This window comes from Triturus cristatus, chromosome 1_1, assembly GCF_964204655.1.
Source record: "Triturus cristatus chromosome 1_1, aTriCri1.1, whole genome shotgun sequence".
In the NCBI taxonomy this organism is placed as follows: domain Eukaryota; kingdom Metazoa; phylum Chordata; class Amphibia; order Caudata; family Salamandridae; genus Triturus; species Triturus cristatus.
In genome coordinates, this window is record NC_140579.1 from 195,536,512 (window position 1) to 195,560,201 (window position 23,690).

General features: G+C 46.0%; 1 protein-coding gene across 1 annotated transcript in view; it reads left to right on the forward strand.

The window, feature by feature from the left end:
- The window catches only part of LOC146869969 (uncharacterized), a 211,243-nt gene that overhangs the window by 178,984 nt on the left and 8,569 nt on the right, over nucleotides 1–23,690 (forward strand). The window lies entirely within an intron of this gene.

Sequence of the window (23,690 nt, forward strand, 5' to 3'; positions counted from 1 at the left end):
TTAACCTTTGAAGCCCCTGCCTCCCACTTTGGAGACTCTAGGAACTTTACGGGCAGTTTAACTTCAAAATACATGCTCACCACTGTCCTGAAGATGAACCCCAATAATTGGGTTCGAAACGCCGTCGACCACCCCACAACATGAATTCTTTATAACTTGTTAAGATCAATTATGGAATTCAACTACTATATTGTTGTCAATGCGATGTCTTTTTAAAACTACTATCACTATTTCACACCACGCTTTTCTTATTTTGTGAGCATTCTAAAATTGACTTTGTTTAAATAAATACCTGCTATCTTTTGACCTACATGACCCTTTACGTACTTTGTCTCCTGCTCCCTACGGAATTGATTTCACTTATCTTAAAAAACAAGTGACCCTGCCTGGGTCACCTTTTCTATTGGACCCTTTTGGGCCATCCTTGAACCATTGTTCTTAACTCTTCTCCCTCACTTGTTGAGGCAATTTCTAAATCGTATCAGGCATGTACTTATCAATGTCCTGAAGATGAGCCTATTATCGTGTCGAAAGGATCGAAACGTCGTCGACCCATGTTAGACAGCTTTGCGCATTAATCCACTGTGTAAAACAAGTGCACTGACTGTCTATACTAAGCTTGGTAGAATTTGCAATTTGACAAGCTATACCTGTCTTGCCTGAAATGTCCTTGTGTATGTTTTGTATTTGTCATGTTCCAGAGAGGATACAGGACTGTGTCCCACTAGATTGATGTTCTCAACTACGGTTGTCCTATTGTTCGCATTATTAAAATTACTGTCCGGCTGGACATGTGTAACATAGCTCTGATTTCAGTCTATATTTATCGTGCTTGATATCTGAATTTTTAAGGACCACTGTTTATGTTTATAATTGATATCCAAGGTCTTTAATTACCTTGGGGGTTCCCTTGTTATTTTTGACAATGTATCCTTGAATAGCTGCATCTCCATATAAGACCTCTTGATTAGTATAATTGGTGCCCTCGGCTGAAATTGCGCTTAACAAATGCCAAAATTAACATAAGAATAAAGGAGTTATCTTGAGCTTAAAGAATTGATAGAGAGTGAAGAGAAAAGGAGTGCAAGATTGAGCTGGATGGAGTAAAGGAACTTAGATACTGGAAGCACCCCTAAAAAACCCATGCTGGAGTTCAGAAGGTGAATGAGCAATGCAGATGCCTTTAAATTGTTTTATCTTGTCACACTTGATGTGTATTCAAAGACAAAGATCAAATGTTAGGCTCTGTCTTCTGACACAATTCTGCTTACTCGTTTAACATAGACAATGTTGTTTACTTTTCTTTTTCTGATTACAAAGTTGAAGGACCTTGAAAGTGAACTGTCTGACAATGGTGCTTAGGTACAGGGAGTAGGAAAGGAAAGGCTGTAGGGACCGGGTGTCAGTTTTTTTTTTAAACAAACAACATTTAAATACTGGTAATTGAACTGTTCAAATAATTTAAAATATATCAAGAGTTAAGAAAGCACAAATTAAGCATATATTTTTCTAATTCTGAAGTATGATGTAAACCAAGATTTTAATTGATTCAAAACAAATCAAGACATTTTACTTTGTGATCTGCAAATGATAAATATGTGCTGAAACCTGACTTCCACACATTATTTATGCATGATATAGCTTTAGCAATAAAACTGCATGTTGTGGCCATTTCCATGGAGAATATGATGTCTGTAAATGACAGTGTGCAACCTCGCCATTCTTCAGTAATGTATTGCAACTGTGTGCTCCAGAATTCACCACAAGCTACAGATCACTCTCTACCACCCTCCTGCTTACTGGGTGTGGCTCGTTTGCTACACTTGCTCTTTGTGTGATGTTTGATGTTGCACAATCCCTGTGGCTTCAGTGGTGTAACATTAATGGCAGCACCGCCACTTGGGAAATTGTTGGAAGATGAAGGAAGTGGCGAGAGACAAGGGAATTTGCAGGTGAAGGGGGCAGAGGAGGGTACTGAGAAGATAGGCTACATAGCCTTGTGGACTAGTGAAGAGGCGCCAGGGACGTAACACAGGCCCCCGCAACCCCCAAGGTGTGGGCTGACCCCAAAACTCCACCGGGCCCACTCAGCAGAGTACACCAGCTGGAGAGCTCCTGATTGTGTCTGGAGGGGGCCTCTCTACGTACTTTGCAGGGGGTTCCCCTCAAGTTTTGGTATGCCATCAGGAGGCGCTCTGATAGGTAGGATAGACTGGCTTGAAGGTGCGTGGGAGGAGGAGAGTGGGGAGTTGGAAGAAGAAACAAGCATTTTCAATGCTATAGGTCTCGCATTAGTGAATGTTAGAGCAATTGGTGTTGCAAATGTTAATGTTTTCTGTTTATTTTTGTTAAAAAATATACTACCAGTAGCATAAGTAATAAATGAAAAGGAATGAAGCAATGGAAGGGTGCACTAACATAACCTGTTACTAGGTGTTCTTGTGGAGTTGTAAAGGCACCTTTATTGGCTTTATAAGTTACTGCACCCTTAATGTAATTATAAAGAGAAAGATTGCATTAAGGCTGCAATACCTCATGTGGCAAATAGAGGTCCCTTTATAACTCCACAGAGACAATTAGTCATCACTCCATTTAGATACTTTTACAACAAACCTATGCCTAAATACCTTTGTTTTAAGAGTTGCAAATAGCAAATATGGAACTGTTGTAATAAATACAGCGTAATGTATTCCTTTTGACACAAGTAATAGCAGGGTTTGATGGTTTAGGGGAGTAATGCGTCCAGCGTAGGGGCCTGTGTTTGACCTTAAGGTCACAGGTTCAAATCCCAGCGTGTTGACTGAGCCTTTTAATCTCCTGACGTCGATACAATAAGTACTGTTGGGTAATATTAAATCTGTTTTATTTAGGCTAATATGCCCACTGGTGAATATAAATTTTATTAATACAGATTGTAAAAAAACTGCTGCTAAGATTAGGAATTTAATTTGTTGGTCTCTTGCTGCGCGAGAAGTGTTACGCACTGCAATGCAGGCGCGAGACCTAAAATCCCCACACATCAAAACTAATAAACATACATGGCTGCATTTCTGTGGAATTCTTTTTTCAGGTAGCACTTTCTTATGTGTAATAAGATCACCTGGCACTCTGTCATGGACAGCGTTATCATGCAGGATCTGCAATGGAGTTGGGTAATGCTGGCGTCTATATTAAGTGTGTGATGTGTGATAAATATACATTATTAACCCGAGGGATTTCCAGCACTCAATATTATCACACATACCTCTACCAGGCATGCTATTATCCTATGCAGGGCACTATCGTGCATAATATCACTGCAGGGCTCAACAGTTCACACTATCATTACTGGCTCTACTCTTTCATGCACAACAGTTCCACGCAGGGATCTATGGGCGACAATGTTATCCTACACATGGCTATATCATGTGCAATATCACCATATACTCAGGGCAATAGTGATACAGAGGGTTCTGTCAGGCACAATGTTGTCTTAAAGGGCTACATCGTGCGCGATATTAGTATAGCTTTAGGGCTTTTCATGCACAGGGATATATATTATGGGTCTGTGGTGCAAAGTGTAATATACAGGGCACCAAATACACAACCTGAACAGAAACTGGGCTCTACCATGCAGAATGTTATCCTGAAGAGCACCACCGGGCACCACACAGTTTTACCATACAGGACTCCACCAGGCACCAAGGCACAGTGTTAACACATAGGACTCCACCGGGCACAGTGTTATCATAAAGGACTCCACTGGGCACTGAGGCACAGTGCTATCATTGAGGACTCCACCAGGAACTGAGGCAAGGTATTCTTACACAGGACTCCACCAGGCACCTGGGCACAGTGTTACCAAACAGGACTCCACCAGACACAGTATTATAACACAGGACGCCACCGGGCAATGAGGCAGTGTTATCATACAGGACCCAGTCAGGCACTGAGGCACAGTATTATCACACAGGACTCCACAAGGCACTGGGGCACAGTATTATCACAAATGTCCCCACCAGGCTCGGCACAGCATTGTCATCATAGAGGACTTATCCAGGCACAGTGTTATCGCACAGGACTCCACCGGGCAGTGAGGCACAGTGCTATCATACAGGACTCCTCCCAGGCACAGTGTTTTATCCGTACAAAACGGAAATACAAGGTTCCACCATGCGAAGCAATTCGAAACAGGGTCTACCATGTGAAGATATTGGTAGACGTGGTCCAGTCCAGTAAACTGTTTTCATGCCTGACTCCATCAGGCGCAGTGTTATCATACAGCACCCAGGATTCCACCAGACACAGTGTGAGTTACATGGGTCTGCCGTGCCGTGCAAAATACGACCACACAGGGTTGGGTTCCGTCGGATACGGTATTGTGCTACAATGTATTACCACGCAAATTATGACCACACAGGGTTAAAAATATGACCACAGCGGGTTCAGTCGGACACAGTATAGTGTCACGTGGCTTTATCGTGTAATATATATGATCACAGCGGGTTGAGTCGAGTACAGTAGTAGTATGATACATGGCTTTACCATGCAAAATATGACACCACAAGGTTCAGTCAGGCCCAGCCCTGTACTAACTACATGTCTCTACCATGAAAAAAACTTGAGCAAAGAGAGTTCAGTCAGACCCAACAATATTGTACAGGGCTCTATGAAACTTTATTATATGAAATGCAGCACCGCGTACGCTGTTATTACATGGGGCTCTATCGAGCAAAGCCCAGCAGTGCAAACACATATTATACGGTGATCTCTCGGAAACGCTTTTATCATGTAAAAGGGCTTTATTATTAAACACGACTCTACTGTAAATGGTGCTTCCTACTGTGCAGCATGTCTCTAGAATTGTGATTTTCGATGCACCATTGAGTTACTGAATACAAATAGATAGTGCGTTATTATACTGCAAAATATACTTCACGCGCATACGTGTGGTAAGAGACCTGCAGCTCATTGTATTTAACACTATTCCGATTTATAGCGCTAACCAGGCGCTTTTTGATGACTGAACACGTTTTTGAAGTTGAGTGTGTTGTCCTTGCACTTGGCGCTGAACGTCACACACATAGTTATAATTTAATTATTCAGATTAGCAATAGTACACTCTCCATTCTCAAACGGGGATTTTCGTGCACTTTATTATCTTCGGAGCCACGTTTGTAAGGCACTTCACCACCATAGACGGGTGTTAATCGGGCGCCGTGTCATCTCTAAAGGCAGGTTTAGCAGTCACTTTAATATCAATAAATACGGTTTATAGGGCACTGTCTGATGATTAAACGGGGCTGGGGTTTATGGACAGTATTTTTTTGTTTAAAGTGGTCTCTGCTATGCACTTTATTACCATTAAACATGTGTTTCGGGTCCTTCATAATCAATAAATGTCCTTCGCTCGGGCGCTTAGTGCACATACAACACGTGTGTGCCGGGCTCTGCTTATCAATAAACTGGCACGCACTGGGCACTATCCGCCCGGCAGAAAGCTGTGTAATGGCGTCATTTCATTTCCCCAAAACACGTGAAGTAAACTCCGTTTTTTTTATCAAACAGCTGGGCATCGGTGTGCAGTTTCAGCAAATATGGCAGGCCCGTGCCCCGTATTAGAATTAAATTCATGGTTAGTGGACAATTTATCAGCAAACAGGTGTTAACCGAAACGTTGTGCGATCACCCGAAAGGGCTGGGACATGTCACGAAGTGTCGGCCGTTTGACGGCACTTTAATGTGGGTACCCGTTGTAGTGTCCCAGCATGGACACGTTCTAGTGTTCCAGCATGTATGTATTCCACTGTACACCCACCCACCACAGACGTCACTGGGTCAGGTGACGCTGTTAATAAAAAGGCCGAGCGCACGTGCTCGTGGCCATTAACCCAGTACCCCAACCATGTGTCTGCGTCTGTTATTCACCTAGCATGAGGGCCTAGGGCCCAACATTACACTGGCGACGAGGCGGGTACTCTACCCCGCGTGTGCAGCCTCGCTCTGCGCACCGAAAAAAAAAACAGGGAGGGAGAGAGGATTGCCCCCAGTGAGGACATCCCCCCCGTGAGAAGGCGCGACGCGCCGAGAAGCCTGCAGGGCGAGCAGAGCCCGCAGCGTGTCCGGTGATGACCGGGAGCCCACCCCGCACCTACAGAGCCAGCAGCGCCGGAGAGAGCGGCGATCACCATGCGGAGCCCACCTGCGGAAAGAAAGAGGCCCACCGGAGGATGGGAGGAGCGGTGCGGCGCGAGGGAGAAGCCTAAACGGAAGACAGCGGGTGCCCACCCCGCTCCTCCATCCCCGCGGCCAAGCGTAGCCAGCCGGGAGAGTGGTGAGGTCTGCGGTAGCCAACCCCGCATCCGGCCGTGGAGAGGAGGTCCGTACGAGTGAAGCGGACAGGAGCCTACCCGCCGCGATAGCGAAAACAGTAGTGGCACCAGCAGCCCCCCCCCCCCCCCACCCCCCCGCGGTCCGTGAAGTTAAGAGACCGGCTGCGGGGGCGGGACAGGTCCAGGTCAAAGGCGCATCGAAGCGCGAGGGCAAAATAGGCGCGAGGCGCCCCCCCCAAGAAGCGGACGCGACGAGCGAAGGTCCACGCCCCTACCGGCACACGCGCGAGGAAGTTAATCTCTGCCACTGTCCTGCAAAAGCTACGGCTTAAACACCGGAGGCGGAGCCCACCCGCGAAGGAGCAGCGAGACAAATGGAGCCAGCGGGTGCCTACCCCGCATAGGGACAAGCATGTCGACACCCCCCCCCCCGCCCCGCCGCGCGAGGACTGCAGGAAGCTGCCGCAGGCAGGGAGGGCGATTCGAGGATAAGGGATGGCCGCTGCCGGCCACGAAGACGTGCCCCCACCTCACAGGACCCCCAGCGGCATTCAAGAATGAAGGTACGCGGCCAGCGCCGCAAAAATAAACTTAAACGGTGTGCGCGATGCCACATTCCCCACAAAAGTCCCGAAGGTGTCGGGAAAACCCAGCGTGACCTCAGAGCAGTTTTTCCCCAATCCGCACACCAGAGGGATGCCTGACGTTCAGGGCAGCTCCCTGTCAATGCATGTGCCCTCCTGCCTCCAAAAGAAATAAATACATGTAAAAAGACTTACCTGCTGGTGTCCTGCACTCCACTAGTCTGCCTGGCTCCAGCTCTCCTACACAGCCCGGTGAACCCTGAAAAGGAAAGTGAACAGGGAAGAAAGTTCTGGCAGCAAAGAGGGCTGCTGCTGAATGGAAGTGGAAAGCAACACTGCCATCTAGTGGCCGGTTCCAGCAACTGCAATGGAAGGAATGCAAACAGCATGGTGAAAGTCTGCAAACAAGGGGAAGACATGGAGGAAGACGACAGTGTGCCAGAGGGACGCAGTGCCATCCCACAGCGACAAGGAAAAGGGAAAAGGTGTCAAGCCTCATCCACCCCAGCGAGGACTGCGCTGTCGCCGCATCAAGTGGAGCGAACCCTCAAACGAACTAAAGGACTCAGCGCAGATGTACCCCGGACGCGGAAGGTACACTGCAGCGCCTACAGGAGAAGTGCCACTGAAGAGGATGAGCGCAGCAAGTATCCGACACTGGTGGGCAAGGATGCAGAGGCACACCCAGTGGCGCCAAGAAGCCACCACATCACCAGAACACGGCGCAAGAAGCAACGCGACACTGAAGATGTACCGCGACGGTACGAAGAGAAGAGTGCACCAGCGCCTGACAATTCAGCGAACACAGGTAGTCACACGACGTGGCGCACCTCGTGAACACAGGTAGTCACACGACGTGACGCACCTCGTGAAGCCGACCAGCCAAATGGTCGCACCACAAAGGCCAAGCCGACCAGCCACATGGTCGCACCACAAAGCCAACCCGCCAGGGGTTGCACAAGGAGGTGACCGACGCACGGGTCAGCGAATCTACGACCAGCCAAATGGTCGCACCGCAAAGCCAACCCGCCAGGGGTTGCACAAGGAGGTGACCGACGCACGGGTCAGTGAGTCTACGAAACAAAGGTCTGACGGAAGACCGAAGGTATCCTGCCAGTGATCGGCAGCGCGGACCGTCCAGTGGTCCAAGAAGCTCAAGAAGATCGAAGAGGACCAAGAGTATGGCCCCACGAACTTTAACAACCAAAGTAACTGGTGAAACGGAGAAGAACGACGAGGACCAAGAGTATGGGCCCCGAACTTCAACAACCAAAGTAAGTGGTGTAAAGGAGAAGACGAAGAGAAGGTCACGACCCTAACTCGGAATGCTAAGGAGATGGAGAGAGTGCCCTCGGACGAGGGCAAGACCAGGGGGAACACGTGCAGAGTGCGCGCGCTGCATGGAGAAGCCTGGCCAGACCAAGTGAGAACAGAAATGGTCCAGAGTGGGTCGTGAACCAAAGGGATGAAGATATCGGAGTGGCACGTTTGCCACTACAAGAAAAGAAGGAAGATGACATCGGAGTGGCACGTCTGCCACTAAAAGAAAAGGGGAAAGGAAGAGATCTGAGTGGCACGGTTGCGACTGCAACAAAAGAAGAAGTCAGAGTGACATGACACCCTCACGGAGAAAGGAATCGAGGAAAGAGAGAAGGGTGTGGCAAGACTACTCACACCTCAAGGACAAGGAAGGTGACAAGCGGCAGAACACAGTGCGCAAGTCCTGAAGAACACCCGTGGTACGGTGAGAAGACCATCTGTTTGACGATGCTTTCAGCACACCTGGGATCTGCAGAGGTGAGCATGCCGGACCATTCGGAACACCCACCTTTGGGGTTACACGGACACTGGACAACGCCAGCCGTGGTGACTCAGGGGCAAAGGCCTCAGGGATGCCAGTGAGAGAGAGTATCCCCGCGACGAGAGATGGTCATCAGCCGCCCTTCAGCAAAGGTCCCAGGAGGATGAAGACATCGCGTGCAAAAGGACAGGAGCCAACAGCTACCCTCCAGGTCTGACTGCGGAATCTGAGGTGAGACTTGTCGTCTCCTCCGCACCCACACTTATCGGCATGGGAGTAACACGATACAGGACACTCAACCCAGGACAGATCTGATGAAGAGAGCCTCAGGGATATCCCGTGGCAGGGGAACACCTGCGAGAGAGGCATCATGGTGAGAGGGGTGTCTTGCAACCAATCCGTCTTTTACAAAACAGAACACACGCCACAGATAAGGAAAAGGACAGGACTGAAAGATGAACGGCAACATCGAGCGGTGAACCACAAGAACTCAACTGCGTTTGTCGCCATAGAAATAAAGTGTAGGAAAGACTGCGAGGACAACTTCAAGGCAGAGTCGTCAACAGACTAGATCCATCGAGCACCCATGACTGGTGCCACAGTGAACTGGTGATCGTCCGCGACAGGAAGAACATCGTCCGCGACAGGAAGAACATCGTCTGCGACTCCAAGCAGCTGAAGCGTGAGCGATTCTGCAGAAGTTTGGTCACTGTATTACAACTGTGTATATCCTTCTTTCTCCCCCAGGTTGAACTTTGACTTTAGATTTTTGTTATTAAAAAATTGGGAGGGGTGTAGTGTCCCAGCATGGACACGTTCTAGTGTTCCAGCATGTATGTATTCTACTGTACACCCACCCACCACAGACGTCACTGGGTCAGGTGACGCTGTTAATAAAAAGGCCGAGCGCACGTGCTCGTGGCCATTAACCCACTACCCCAACCATGTGTCTGCGTCTGTGTAATATTTGACATCAGGTTCAACACGTAGTAAAGTTGAAGAAAGTCACTTTTATTTCTCATAAGAAGATCCTATCCAGCAACATGTCATTAGATCCAAACAGCTTACTCGCAGCTCTCCAACTGCCTCCACCCACCTTCTTAGAACATCAGTATGTCATACTTGACAACGCAACCACTATGACATGCATAGCAACCAATACAGAAATAGAAATGCAAAGTGCCACATAGAAATGGAAATGCAAGATGCCACACATCTCCCCTCCTTACAAACGGAAAACACAAAAAACTACATACAAGAAAACAAAATACATATCTATACATAATCCTTTAAATACTTTGGCTGAGAAGAAAGTCTCACAGAACGTCGTAAGACCACCCCCGGATTCTTCAAGCTCTTCGTCAAAGCATCCTTATCCAAAGTACTGTGAAACTCACTCCCAATCACTTTGCCATGACCATCTTTTAGAACCACCACCCTGTTCAAATTCCAAACCCGATGATCTTGAGTTTTGATTGCATTCCTAAAAACTTTGATAACAGTCATGGGGTTAAAATATTTCAGATTTGCATTCCCACCTTGACCAGGTTTCTTAACCGCCACTAAATCACCAACTTTTACCTTCACACACTTAACCCGTTTCCTACTGTCAAAGTTTTCCTTCCTTTTACAGACTTCAACATCCTCCTTTGCCTTCAATTCATCCTCATCACACACATCCACTCTACCCTTCCTCACACTATACTTATTTACCCAACTGGGCTCCAAATAAGTGTTAGGAATTCTCCTTCGAAACAAAAAAAATGGAGTTTTACCTGTGGTTGAATGAGGAGTTCTCCTATATTCTTCAACTTTCTTAAGAACTTCACCCCTCCAATCCAAAGTTAAAGCTTTAGCAAGTGAGATGGTTTCCTTCAACACTCTATTAAACCTTTCCACCATCCCATTTGACTCTGGATGATACAGAGCACATTTCTTATGCAAAATACCACAAGAATTAAAAAATTCCTCCATTTCTTTTGATACAAATTGTACCCCATTGTCCGATAAAATCGATTTTGGTAAACCCTCTCTAGCAAACAAGAGTTTCAAACACCGTATGACATTAGCAGAGTCAACATTAGTTAAAAAAAAAACCTCAGGCCAACGAGAGTACATATCAATAATGACTAAAAGATACACCTGAGACCCAGACATGTTAATGGGTCCTAAAATATCTAACGAAATATCATCCCATGGGGACTTGGGTCGAGATCTAATAACCATGGGCTGCACCCTAGGTACCTTTGATTTCTCACTAACATTACACAACACACAATCCCGTATTTGCCTCTCAATGAACTTGTCCATGCCTGGCCACCAATACGATGAACGCAGCCTTTCCTTAGTCTTCGTAATACCAGGATGACTAACATGACCCAAACTTACCAACTCCTTTCTAAGTTTCTCTGGAGGAACCAATCTCATGCCCCTGAATACCAGCCCATCCTCCACAGATAGCTCATCCCTCACATACCAAAAGGGTTTAGACCCATCCGAGCCACTTTTCACACTCAGCCAGTTGGTCTGAATCAAATTCATCACCTCTTTAAGAGTATCATCTCTTGCAACCTCATCAACCCACTTCTCTTGAGAAATATGACTACATTCAACCACACAGACCACATCATCACAATCATCACAATCACTATCATCACAACACCCCTCAGACCCCAATCTCGAAAACACATCCGCAACAACATTATCCACACCAGGAATATATTTGATTGAAAAAGAGTATTCCTGAAGACCAATGATCCATTTCGTTATTCTGCTCGAGATTAAGTCCAAGCCTTTGTTCTCAAAAATTTCCACTAAAGGCTTATGGTCTGTTCTAACTTCAAAACTTACACCCCACAGAAATTTCTTCAGTTTCTTAATTGCCCAAGAAATTGCCAACGCCTCCCGCTCAACAACCGAATACCTGGTTTCAGGATCCTTTAAACCACGTGACAGAAACAGGATGGTCTTCATACCATCAGGACTCATTTGTTGCAACACAGCACCAAGCCCTTTGTCACTCGCATCAGTTGTCAAAATAGGCTTCAAATTAGTGTCAAAACTCTGTAAGAACGGCGCGATCGCTATCCTCTCCTTAATCCTCACAAATTCCTCCTGACAATCTCTAGACCACACAAAGTTGGTCCCTTTCTTGAGAAGCAGTCTCATGTTAGAAGTTAATTCAGAGAATTTTGCATAATACTCTATCATGCCAAGAAAACTCATAAGTTCATCCTTCGAGCCAGGAGCCGACAACTTCCGAATAGAACTAACTAAATCCTCCTTGGGTTTGATACCACTGCCAGAAATGTTATGTCCAAGATAATTCAATGAGTCTGTTCTAAACTTACATTTTTCAATCTTTATCGTCAAATTCCCATCACTCAACCTTAAAAGAATATCCCTTAACCGTGAATCATGTTGCTCCAAATCATCACCAAAAACAAGAATATCATCTTGATAGATGCACACTCCCTCAACGCCTTTAAGTAAACCTTCCATTACCCTTTGAAAAACTGAGGCCGCAGAGACCAATCCAAAAGGCATCCTTATGAAACGAAACGTTCCAAAAAGCGTTATGAACGCCGTTAAATCTCTGCAAGAAGGTTCAAGTTCAACCTGGTGGTATGCTGACGTTAGATCGATCGTACTAAAAATCTTAGCCTTCCCCAATAACGAGAGTAACTCACCGATGTTAGGTAAAGGATATTTGTCAACAACCACATTCTTATTCAGTTGGCGCAAGTCAATACATAAACGCAAATCTCCATTGGCCTTCCTTGCTGCAACCACCGGAGAAAGCCATTCAGTTCCTTCCACCTCCTCAATGATACCATCTCTCTTCAACTTCTCCAATTCCTTCATCATCTCATCCTTGACAGACAAAGGTACGCCCCTGACTTTGCAGGACAGCGGTATCGAATTATTCTTTAGTTTGATCCTATGTTGATACCCTTTCAAACATCCTAAACCCTCACTAAATACCTTTGGAAACTCCATCTTCAACATCCTGGTAAAATCACAATCACTAGATTTACTGACCACACACACTTGGTCTTTTAACAAAATTTGAGGCACAGCATTAGGATCTAAGTAAACACCCAGTTCACCCTGATGAAACCAACTTATCAAACTGTCACCTTTTTTCGACACATACACCTTCCCAGATATCATCCTGCCTCTAAATTCAATCATACCCCAGAAATAACCATGTAACTTAATAATTTCACCTCCATAAGCCACTGGAGATATGTCAGGCTTCAACAACTTCACCTTTTGTTCCAACTTATTCCAATAAAATTCATTTGACACAATCGTAATCTTAGCACCGGAGTCAAACAAAACACGAGTGGGGATGCCATCAACTAGAATTTCATCATACGGACAAGTCCTCTTATTGGTAGAGCAACTTATTTGCGAAATGATTTCCACATTCAACCTCCTCATAGCCTTTTGGTGAACATTCACCCTCACAAACCTCAATACTCTTAACCCTAGGGACAGGTCTAGTTTTACAAACCGACGGGTAATGTCCCTTTTTCTTGCATTTACTGCAGATATTATTCAAAGCAGGGCATTTTCGATCATTCGCTAGATGACCTGATCTATCACACCTATAACATTTAAATGAGGAAGTAAAACTAGATGTTGCACCTTTGTTATTAACAAATTTTCCCTTATCCTCTGTTTTATATGAATCCTTCTTTTCATTCACACTTTGTACTTTGTACTTTGGGATCAGTAGTCTTGTCCTTGTTAATAATAGCCACACACTTCAGTGAGTGTTCAATTCTTTTTGCCACAGCTATGACCTCATCCAAATTGGGCTCATCTCTAAGCCAAAGTTCCTCTCGCACTTTGTCCATATTACAGCCCAACATAAATTGGTCACGCAAGTGCTCATCAACTAGACCCTCAAATCTGCAAGAAGAAGCTAATTTCCTCAAATCAGTTAAATAACTTTCCACAGTTTCATCTTCACGTTGCATTCTTTTCCCAAAATGATACCTCTCTAAAATAGTACTAACTTTGGGTAAGTAATGTTTATCTAATTTACATATACAAATTTCATACTCATTAAGCCCTCGTGCCTCTGTAGTAGAGAGTTCAGGTAGGTGATCAAACACGTCTTGCCCTTCAGACCCCAAACAATGAAGCAACAATGAGGTTTTCCTTTCAGCACCTAAAGATGCACCACACACCCTCGCATATCTTTCAAACACCTTTTTCCATTTCTTCCATTTTATAGGGGGTTCACCAGGAGATGCTAAAAAAAATGGGGCAGCAGTGACGTTCTGCATTGTTTAAATCTAAACCTGAAATTTCAAACTGTAATTACGTTACTTATTTTAACATAGATAATTACTATCTTTTTTTAAAAAAAAACTCAAGCAACACACTTATAATTGAACAGAACTCTTGAAACCTCTTGAAGCCATACATAAAACTTCACATTGTTTAAAAATTGTGCCCAAACAACAGCAAACACGAGCACAAAACTGTTGAACTAAATCTGTTTGAAAAGGAACAAATAAATTCAAATGAGCTTTCACTGAGCTTTCACACACGAATAAGCGTGTGCATCGCTGAAGAAACCCACAAACATCAATAGTATATGACGATGAGTGAGCAGTATCAATTAGTGAGCAGGATCAATTAACCTTTCACAAACGAATAAGCGTGTGCATAGCTGAAGAAACACACAAAGATCAAGAAGTACTCGAAGAAGAAGATGGGCGAGCAGTACTACAACTCGTGACGAACACTGAGTTACCGGATCATTAGTACTTTACCACAGCTGAACAGGAGATTCCAGTGTAGATACTTTCTGTGGTGTCACAACTCTTCTTGACAAGCCATAAGCCAAATTACGTCAGCCGCGGCTAACAACGCACTCTCTGAATAAACTTTACGAACGATTGCACGTCGTAGCTAAGCAACCGCAAACAACAATCTGACTCACTTAAGCCGAATCAGAGAAGGATCTGCGTCGTAGCTAAGCAACGATCTGACATCCAACTTAGTAGTCACGCACAGCGACGTAACGCTGAAGCATGCGCAGCGCGTTCCCAAGACCTTTGTTGTCAAGCATCAACGTAACTGAGAACTGGAACGTCGCGTGAAGTGTGAGTTCCTTGCTTGTTTGTTTTTAAACAGTAACTTTGATTTTACCTTGAAGAACCGCTTTCCTGTAAAACATTCACACACGATGAGTAAAAGCATTTAGTATTCAAGTAGCGATGTAAAGTTCCAATAGTGCACTTGAATTAGCAGCACACACCGAAAGCCACATATCCCATCCGTGCTGTGTGTCGAAAACTGCTAGTTAGTGAACTCTTGAGTGGCACACCAAAGACACGGAGAAGCGAGATGAAAATTATCAGCACACTCCGAAAACACAAAATGCAGAATTGTTAAACTCCTCGGAAAGCAAACACCGAAGTCATCACGCAACCATTACGGACTTACACTCACAACTCCCTTAGTGAAACAGCTGCCGTTTTCCTTCAATGATGACACAGCTTGAAACTTCCTTGAGAAAACAGCTGCCGCTAAATCCTTTGATGAAATAGGTGCCGCTTTGCTTTACAGATGACGCTTTGCTTTTCAGATGACGCGTGTTAGGATCTTCTTCTTTTTTCCAAAAGCTGCCGACTACGCCAGTGTAATATTTGACATCAGGTTCAACACGTAGTAAAGTTGAAGAAAGTCACTTTTATTTCTCATAAGAAGATCCTATCCAGCAACATGTCATTAGATCCAAACAGCTTACTCGCAGCTCTCCAACTGCCTCCACCCACCTTCTTAGAACATCAGTATGTCATACTTGACAACGCAACCACTATGACATGCATAGCAACCAATACAGAAATAGAAATGCAAAGTGCCACATAGAAATGGAAATGCAAGATGCCACAGTCTGTTATTCACCTAGCATGAGGGCCTAGGGCCCAACATTACACCCGTCACATGACTGTGCATGAATGAACATGGCTCCTTTACAGCCATGACTCTGACGTGAATCCACACTCCAGGCCTTACAAACATGCAAGCGCGAGGCACTTCAACATTACAGAGCAGGCTGGCAGGCGTCTCTTCGTTCTTGTGCACGAGTGTAACAGGCACTATATTATCTTCACACTACCACGTATGAGGCGCCTCGCCTTTGAACCTCACTTTTTTGTCTCGGGCACCTCGTAAAATGTGTGCTTCACATCACCATTACCACAGGTGTGCATAAGGCACCCCATTAACCATAGCACACGTGTTCAGCAGGCACTTCATCACCATTAAACGAGTGAGATCTGTCGCTTGGGTATCATTCAACATGTGTGTATCACTTTGTCACCATTAAATGTGTGTGCATCGGGCACTTCATGCTATTAAACAAACGTGTATTACGCCCTTCATTAAGAGAGCACGCGTGGACACATCGCTATGAGCGTGTGTGCATCCGGCCCTTCGTCATAAGCAAGTGTGAACCAGGCCCTTCCCAACAGGCGCTTCAGAACCATTAAGCAAGTGTGTTGAAGCACTACACTACAATGTAACATGTCTATCGAGCGCTTCATCGTCATGTAACAGGCATGTATCATGCACTTCATTGCCAATAAATGTGTGTATAATTCACTTCTTCACAATTAATGGTGTGTACATGAGATTTCGTCACTAATAAGCATGAGTGTTCGTGTGCATAGCAGGCACCACCTCATCGCCATTAACCACAAGTGTATCAGCATTTCATCATCCTTGTGTGTGTGTACCATGCGTTTCATCTCCGCGTAGCAGGCATTTTATGATCGTTAATCATGCGTATATCAGGCACACATTACCGTCACACTTATGTCTGTCAGGTACTTCATCGCCATTGAACATGTGAATCAGGCATTTCATCATCCTTGGCATGTGTGTACCATGCATTTTATCTCTGTGTGTCAGACATTTTTTCATCGTTGACCATGTGTATATCAGGCACGTCATCAGCGTCACACATGTTTGTCAGGCCCTTCTGCACCATTGAACGTGTGCATCATGCGCTTCATCAACCTTCGCATGCGGGTGCCATGTGCTTTTCTATCGCTATTAAATATATGTGCATCAGGCATTTACCATGCACTTCATCTCTGTGTGTCAGGCATTTTATCATCACTGACCATGCGTATATCAGGCACGACATTACATTTACACATATGTTTGCCAGGCACTTCGTCGCCTTCGAACATGTGCATCAGGCATTTCATCATCCTTGCATATGTGCACCATGCGCTTCATGTCTGTGTGTCAGGCATTTCATCATCACTGACCAGGCACGACATTAGCGTCACACGTATGTTTATCAGGCACTTCTTCACCAGTGACCGTGTGCATCAGTCCCTTCGACCCCGTTACTCTCCGGTGTATTATTAAACAGGTACTCATCGCACACCTCCTTATCAGTGAACAAGGCTCGCCCGTGCACTTTATTCTAATTAAAGGTCTCTTTCTGCCAGGCTCTCGGTGTGCACTTTATTAGCATTAAACAGCGGGATTTGCCCGGCTCTATTACTCGATTAGGCAGGCGCCGGTGTGCACTTTACCGTCTCCATCAAATAGGGATTTGTCATGCACATTGACGCCTGTTCAGACCTTTATTTACCATGTACTATTTACACGCCCCACACATTTGCCAGAAAAGATATAGAACAAATTAAAGACGCGAGCAAACACCCAAACATTTACATAAGAGACAAATACTTGAAGAAATCAACCGACAGAAGAAATAGGTATGCCACAAACTAAATCTCAACAAGCATTTGCAATGCAATAGGTCTCGCATTTGCAAGAGTTTGAGCTATTGGCATTGTAAATGACAATGCCTTTTATTTATGTGTTGTTTTTGAAAACAGAAAATAATAGGCATTGTTATTTACAATGCCAATGGCTCCAACTTTGGCAAATGCGAGATCTATTGCATTGCAAATGCTTGGGGGTGCGGTGCTTTGCAGTGGTTAATTTGTAATAAAAAATAAGTGCTGTGGCTCACGTCAGGAGGCAGCTTACACCAGTCTATTTTTCCTGTTAGCTCTGGCCTAGCACAGAACCAACAAAACTACAAGTGGGAGGGGATGTGGCGCAGTGGCCAGAGCTACCGAGCTCGGGACCCAGGTTCGATTCTTGGCGTTGGCTCAACATCCTGTGATTCTGGGTGAATCACTTAATCTCCCCGTGCCTGAGGACAAATGAATGTGTCCTTAACTGGTGCTCAAGCACTGGTGTTGATGAGTAAGTGCCGGTGCTGAGCCCCGGAACCCCCCCCCCCCCCCCCGGCTCAAATTAAGCGCTGGTGCTTTGACTCAGGACCTCTTTCCTTCTGCCAAATATGTCTTTGAGCCCTGTCCAACAGCAGTGTAACGTGAAATAATTAGGGGACCCTGCTGAATGTGGCGAGGAGAACCCCATATCGCATAGATATTCATGGATCTTTGACTGCTGGGGCTGCAGAGGTCTGCAATAAGTCCTTTGCCTCGCCCATTACAAGCACACAACACTGTATTTTCACTTGAAAAAGCACTGGCAAACCCAATAGTTCTCTGTTTAATGTGCTAAACTAATGCTGCATTAAAACATTAGTGCAAGACGCACAAGGGAGCCAGCAGATACAGAAGGTTATAGCTGTAAAATAGTCCCACTTGAAGATCAATGGAAGGACTCAAGTAGAGGCAGAAGGATATATCTAAAGAGGCAATACCATTAGGTGAGAGATGGATAGGCCACGGGGCCGAGGCAGGAGTTGATTGACAAAGACTCTAGCCAGTGGCTGAAACTGTTTGGTTGAAGAAAGTCAGTGATTGGAGGAGCGGACCCAACGCCTCCTCTATATATACAGAAACCGATGTACTGTCAAAACGACACATCAGTCAAGGCCTCGTGCAGGAAAGATGGCGACAGAATGAGCCGAATACAGTAGAACACAATTACACTGCCTCAGTCCTCACTACTGGGACATATTGGGGGGCGGGGGGGGGGGCGCTACAGCCACAATGGTGACTCTCCTCCCTGAATGGGTGAGGGGGGCAGCATTACTCCAGGACTTCCTGCTCCTTTTGTGGTGACGATACAAGGAAAAGAGGGCGTGGTTCGGCAAATTTGTAAAGCCACTGCCAGCCCTCTTTCTTTTGGGCCCTATTAAGCGGGACTTATTCTAAATAATCTTTTTAGTGTTACAGGGCTGTTCAAACTCAATAATGGCCACAGCCCCAGCAAGAATAGAAAGACAGGTATGGCACAGTATCCTCTGAAGTGCCACGCAATCGGGGATGCTGGCAGGACGCCAGTCTCTGCCTGGACAGCCGAGGGACCTGAACAACCCTAAGACTGGCCTGGGACCAGGTCAGAGAAGAAGTGCACTCTGACCCGGGAGGAACGAGTGTCCTATGAGGTGGTGCAAAGGAAGAACCTGAGGCGCTGACGTGAACTGCTTCACCTGGAAGTAAATGAGTTACTATAAACAGTTAATGTAATCAGCCTGTGTTAAAATCCGGCAAGCGTATTGACGGAGGGCATGCGGCCTAGCGACAAGTGCTCCAGCGCCGGCCTTCACTCCGCATCCTGTGATTCTGGGCAAATCACTTAAACTGCCTATGTCCTCCTGTAAAGCGCTGCAATGATCTCGGTTCAAGTTCGCGCTATAAAAAAGCACAAAAAATAATCAATTGCCGTGGGGTCACACCATATTATACTGTTGGTAATAAAACCTGCGGTCTATCCAATGTCCCCTCTGTAGAATAAAGTTGTGTTTTTAATTTACGAGGAATTAAAGCAACAAAACCGCTATTTAATGCAGACCACATTTCTTTTTACATTGCACGCACTTTTTACACATTACACACACACAACGTGTAGCAAGGAATGAAGAACAAAATGCATTTGAGTCTGGGAAGGGTTGTAAATGCTGCACATATCAAGGGGTGGGGGCAATTAAAAGAACAGCCTGCCCTGGGTACCATTACAGTGAACTGCACCCTGGGCCCCGCCCCTTCCCATTAGCTAGTTGCAGGCGAGAAGGCACCTCCTGCTGTGACACCCCATTTCCCATGGCGGGGAAACGTGAAGTCAGCGGCCCAGACGCGGCTTTGGTCTTGGAAAAGCACTCAGCAGGGAAAGGTTTGATTGATGCAGGAAGGGAGGTCCCTTTGAAGCTGCGGTGTGTCCGCTCGTAAAGGACAAAGTGGCGACAGGCCCCGCCCCCTCACGTTTGGACAGAATGTCACATCCAGTCAAAGATAAGCAGCGCCCGCCCCACGTGGCCGCGACCGTCTGCGGGAGGGCTCTATCACGTGAGAACCATCGCTCTCGAAGCTAAATTACAAATCCATGGGAAATGAGAAAGGGGGGGAGGCAGCTGGAAGCGGTGGGTGGATGAGAAGAGTGGGGCGTCCAGTGCTATTTAAAACGCTGCATTTATTTATGACCAGACTTGAGCGCGACGCTCGCGCCGCGCTCCTTCCAAGACAGCGCTGCCGAAGCACGGGGGAATGTTTCTCTTCAGCCTGGGGGGAGGGGGGGTCATCCGTGGTCTGGTCAGCCTGGCACAGACGTGAACTCCGCTCTAGTGCAATTTAAAATGCTGCATTTATTTATGACCAGACTTGAGCGCGAGCCACTCGCCTTCCAGTGCTGCAAAATGCACCAGCTTGAGTACAACGTGTTTTTTTTTATGAGGGAAGACGGGTGACGCTTGTTCTGAGGCTTGCACTATAGTAAGGCCACTATACAAGTGCCTATATCAAAGTGACAATTGTGAGCAGCCGTCTTCCAAAACGTGCTCACGCTGCAATTGGGAATAGAGATCGGTGACCCATGAACTCTCTGCTTTGTTTTGGATGAGTATACAAAGGAGAGAGATCGAATTTCTGCCAACACTACGATGTGTTTCTTGTCCATGGTGATTTGTTTGCTTTTTGTAAACATTATGGAGGAAGAAAAAGCAAAGTGACCAGACTTGAGCGCGACGCTCGCGCCGTGCACCTTCCAAGACAGCGCTGCCGAAGCACGGGGGAATGTTTCTCTTCAGCCTGGGGAGAGGGGGTTCATCCGTGGTCTGGTCAGCCTGGCACAGACGTGGACTCCGCTCTAGTGCTATTTAAAACGCTGCATTTATTTATGACCAGACTTGAGCGCGAGCCACTCGCCTTCCAGTGCTGCTAAATGCACCAGCTTGAGTACGACGTGTTTTTTTTTATGAGGGAAGACGGGTGACATCCTTTGTGCTTGAATGCATGACGCATGCATGGACTTGGGTTCCGTTCTAAAATTAGCTGCATCTATAAATTGTCATGCTTGGATTTATTTAGGCCAAACACTACGACTTCACCTAGCTAGCCTAGCACACTAACAACAAGCATGGGCCGCACGCGCGTCGCGCTTAAAGTTAAAAAAAACACAAAAAAAAGACCAGCCTGGCGGAGCGTGGCGCGAGCTTGGGGGCGGGGGAGCGGACCCTTTGAAGTGCTCCCAAAAAGCGGATTGCAACGGCGGCACGATGCGCGTGATTGTGCGCGTGCTAGCCATGCAATCCACTTTTTGGGAGCACTTTTAAAAGCCCCTTACAATAGTCTCGACTAGCGATCGCTTACGCGATAGCAAGGCGAGACCTAAAAAGAAACCAGCCAAAAAAAAAACAGATGCAAACTTCAAAACAAGCTTAAAAGACACACTCACAAAACAGAGCGCACCTTTGTGGTCCGTTAGCCAGCGGTTCTGGATTGGTTGCTTCCCTGTGAAATGGATCCAAAAACAGAAGAAGCCTGCGAGTGCTGCGCGCGCGCGCGCGCCACAGGGAGACATGTGGTTTCAATTATCGCGCCCGTGCCTGCGCACGATAATTGAAACCACATGACGGCCTGGTGCGTGTACTAGACACCAATGGGCCATGGGCGGAGCAACGCGCCCGCCTTTCGCCAATTGCGTGGTGTCTTAAATTAAAACACGAAGGGAAAGGTCAATCGCTTAACACAAAAGAAAAGGCACACGCACGAGCATGTACAATTTCTAGGTACATTTTCAAACCCCCTACAAAAGGTCTTGCGCTGCGCGAGCAGGTCTACACACTGCAACGCTAAGCACAAGACCTAAAAAGAAGGAGATTGGAGGGGAGACAGGGAGAGGTAGAAGGAAAATGAAAAGATGGGACCGAAAGAGGGAGATGGAAGAAAAGAGAGGACAGTCGCGGAGATTGTGAACGAGGCAGCTTGAGGCAGAGATTATGAGATGAAGCGAGAGAGTGGGGAGAGAGCAGAGGAGGAAGAGAGGGGAAGCTGATAAGGAGAGATTTTTTTCGGTTACCAGGGAACGGCTCTGATTTGGTAACTAGCAGCCCCCATCCCTCAGTATGTGTTTTTTGTTCGTCTTGCTTCCTGTGTTGGTCTCAGTCTCGACAACAGTGCTGTCTATATAGAGCCTTGTCTGTCCATCATCGCCTATCTCTCAGAGCCGCCTATGTCTTAGATAAATGCTCTGCGTATTTTAAGTGATTGATTTTGTAATTCTCTGAACAAGTCGTTGTTCCCATCGCGCCTCGTACACTTGATGCGGAACTGTCTCACGTCGGAACTATTGATGTTCATCAGGCCGTATATGTCGGTAGTGATTATCGATCGCACTCTTTCTAGCTGTGCCTGTTTGCATTTACCGTCTGTTTCTGCTGTAGTCTCTGTAAGAGTGTTATCCATGATCCGTCTACCATCGGCCTCGACTCCGTCTGTTTTAAGGTGTTCTGTGCACGCGCTTAGGTCAGCCGCGTTCTTCTGTATGCATTCAATGCATGCATTAATCTATACTATATATCCAGGGGTATGGAACGAGTCGTGCTCCCGTGGTGGCTCTTGTTGACGTGTCAGCGCTATGCCATCAGTTAACTACGTAAACAAGCTATCAAGCTCCTCAGTGTTGTACAAAGCTCCCATTTTGTTATTTCTTTTTTAATCCGAAATATGGGTTAATATTTTGCTATCCGGAGCTGTTTAAGCACTCTTCATAGTCTAATTAAAATGGAAATACCGTGCTCAGTAAATAATGGGTTAACTTGATCTGTTCGTGGTTTCAAGACCTTTCACCGAGAATTTACCAGCCTGACACCATGCAAGGCGATTCCATAAAGGTTGGTGCGGAGATAACAGAGCAGTTGTGCGAGAGACAGAGCTATCGATGTCAGTCATCCTACAGTACTATGTGGAGTACGGCTAGCTCCCCAGGCCCGATGTCTGCTTACTGTCTGTTCTTGTGCTGTCCTGCCTTTGCTCGAAGCGTTATGCTGTTACATGACTGAAAATGTTAATAAAAACCTATATATATATTTTTAAAACCCTATGTTAGCTATAGAGCAGAGCCGAGTCATTCGTAGGTTCAGAATGCTATGTGCGTTGTAGCACCGAGCTGAGTCATACGTGGGTCCAGAACTTTAGGCGACAGGTAGGACCGAACAGTGTGATTTTTAAGCCCCTGAATACTAGGTGAATTGTAGGGCCAAGACCGGGTGTGTCACTGACCCAGAATACTTGTTGATCTATAGACCAGAGCAGCATTGGTCACAATCCTAAAATGCTAGATAAACTACAAAAGAGGGCTGAGCTGGTTTTAGGCCTAGACTGCTAGGTTAGCTGTAGTTGGTCATAGGTCTAGGATACTAGGTGAGCAGTAGGACAGAGTTCTGTTGGTCTCAGGCCTAAAATACCAAATAATCTATAAAAAGAGCTGACAGAACAAAGGCTACTGAAGATCCCTTCAGTAGCCTTTGTTCGAACATTTCGTATTTATAAGATTGTCTTTTGACTGCATGGGAGAATATTATAACTTGTCCTGAAGAACGTGGTCTTTTATCTTCATAGCTCCACCGAAACGCGTCGACGCAATTATAGGAGGGAGAGTATAGATTGTTTGGACTCCTAGTTTCCGAATTACTCGAATGTTGACACAATCAACTAGGAAAATAGTGGATCATGATCATATGTCTCCCTA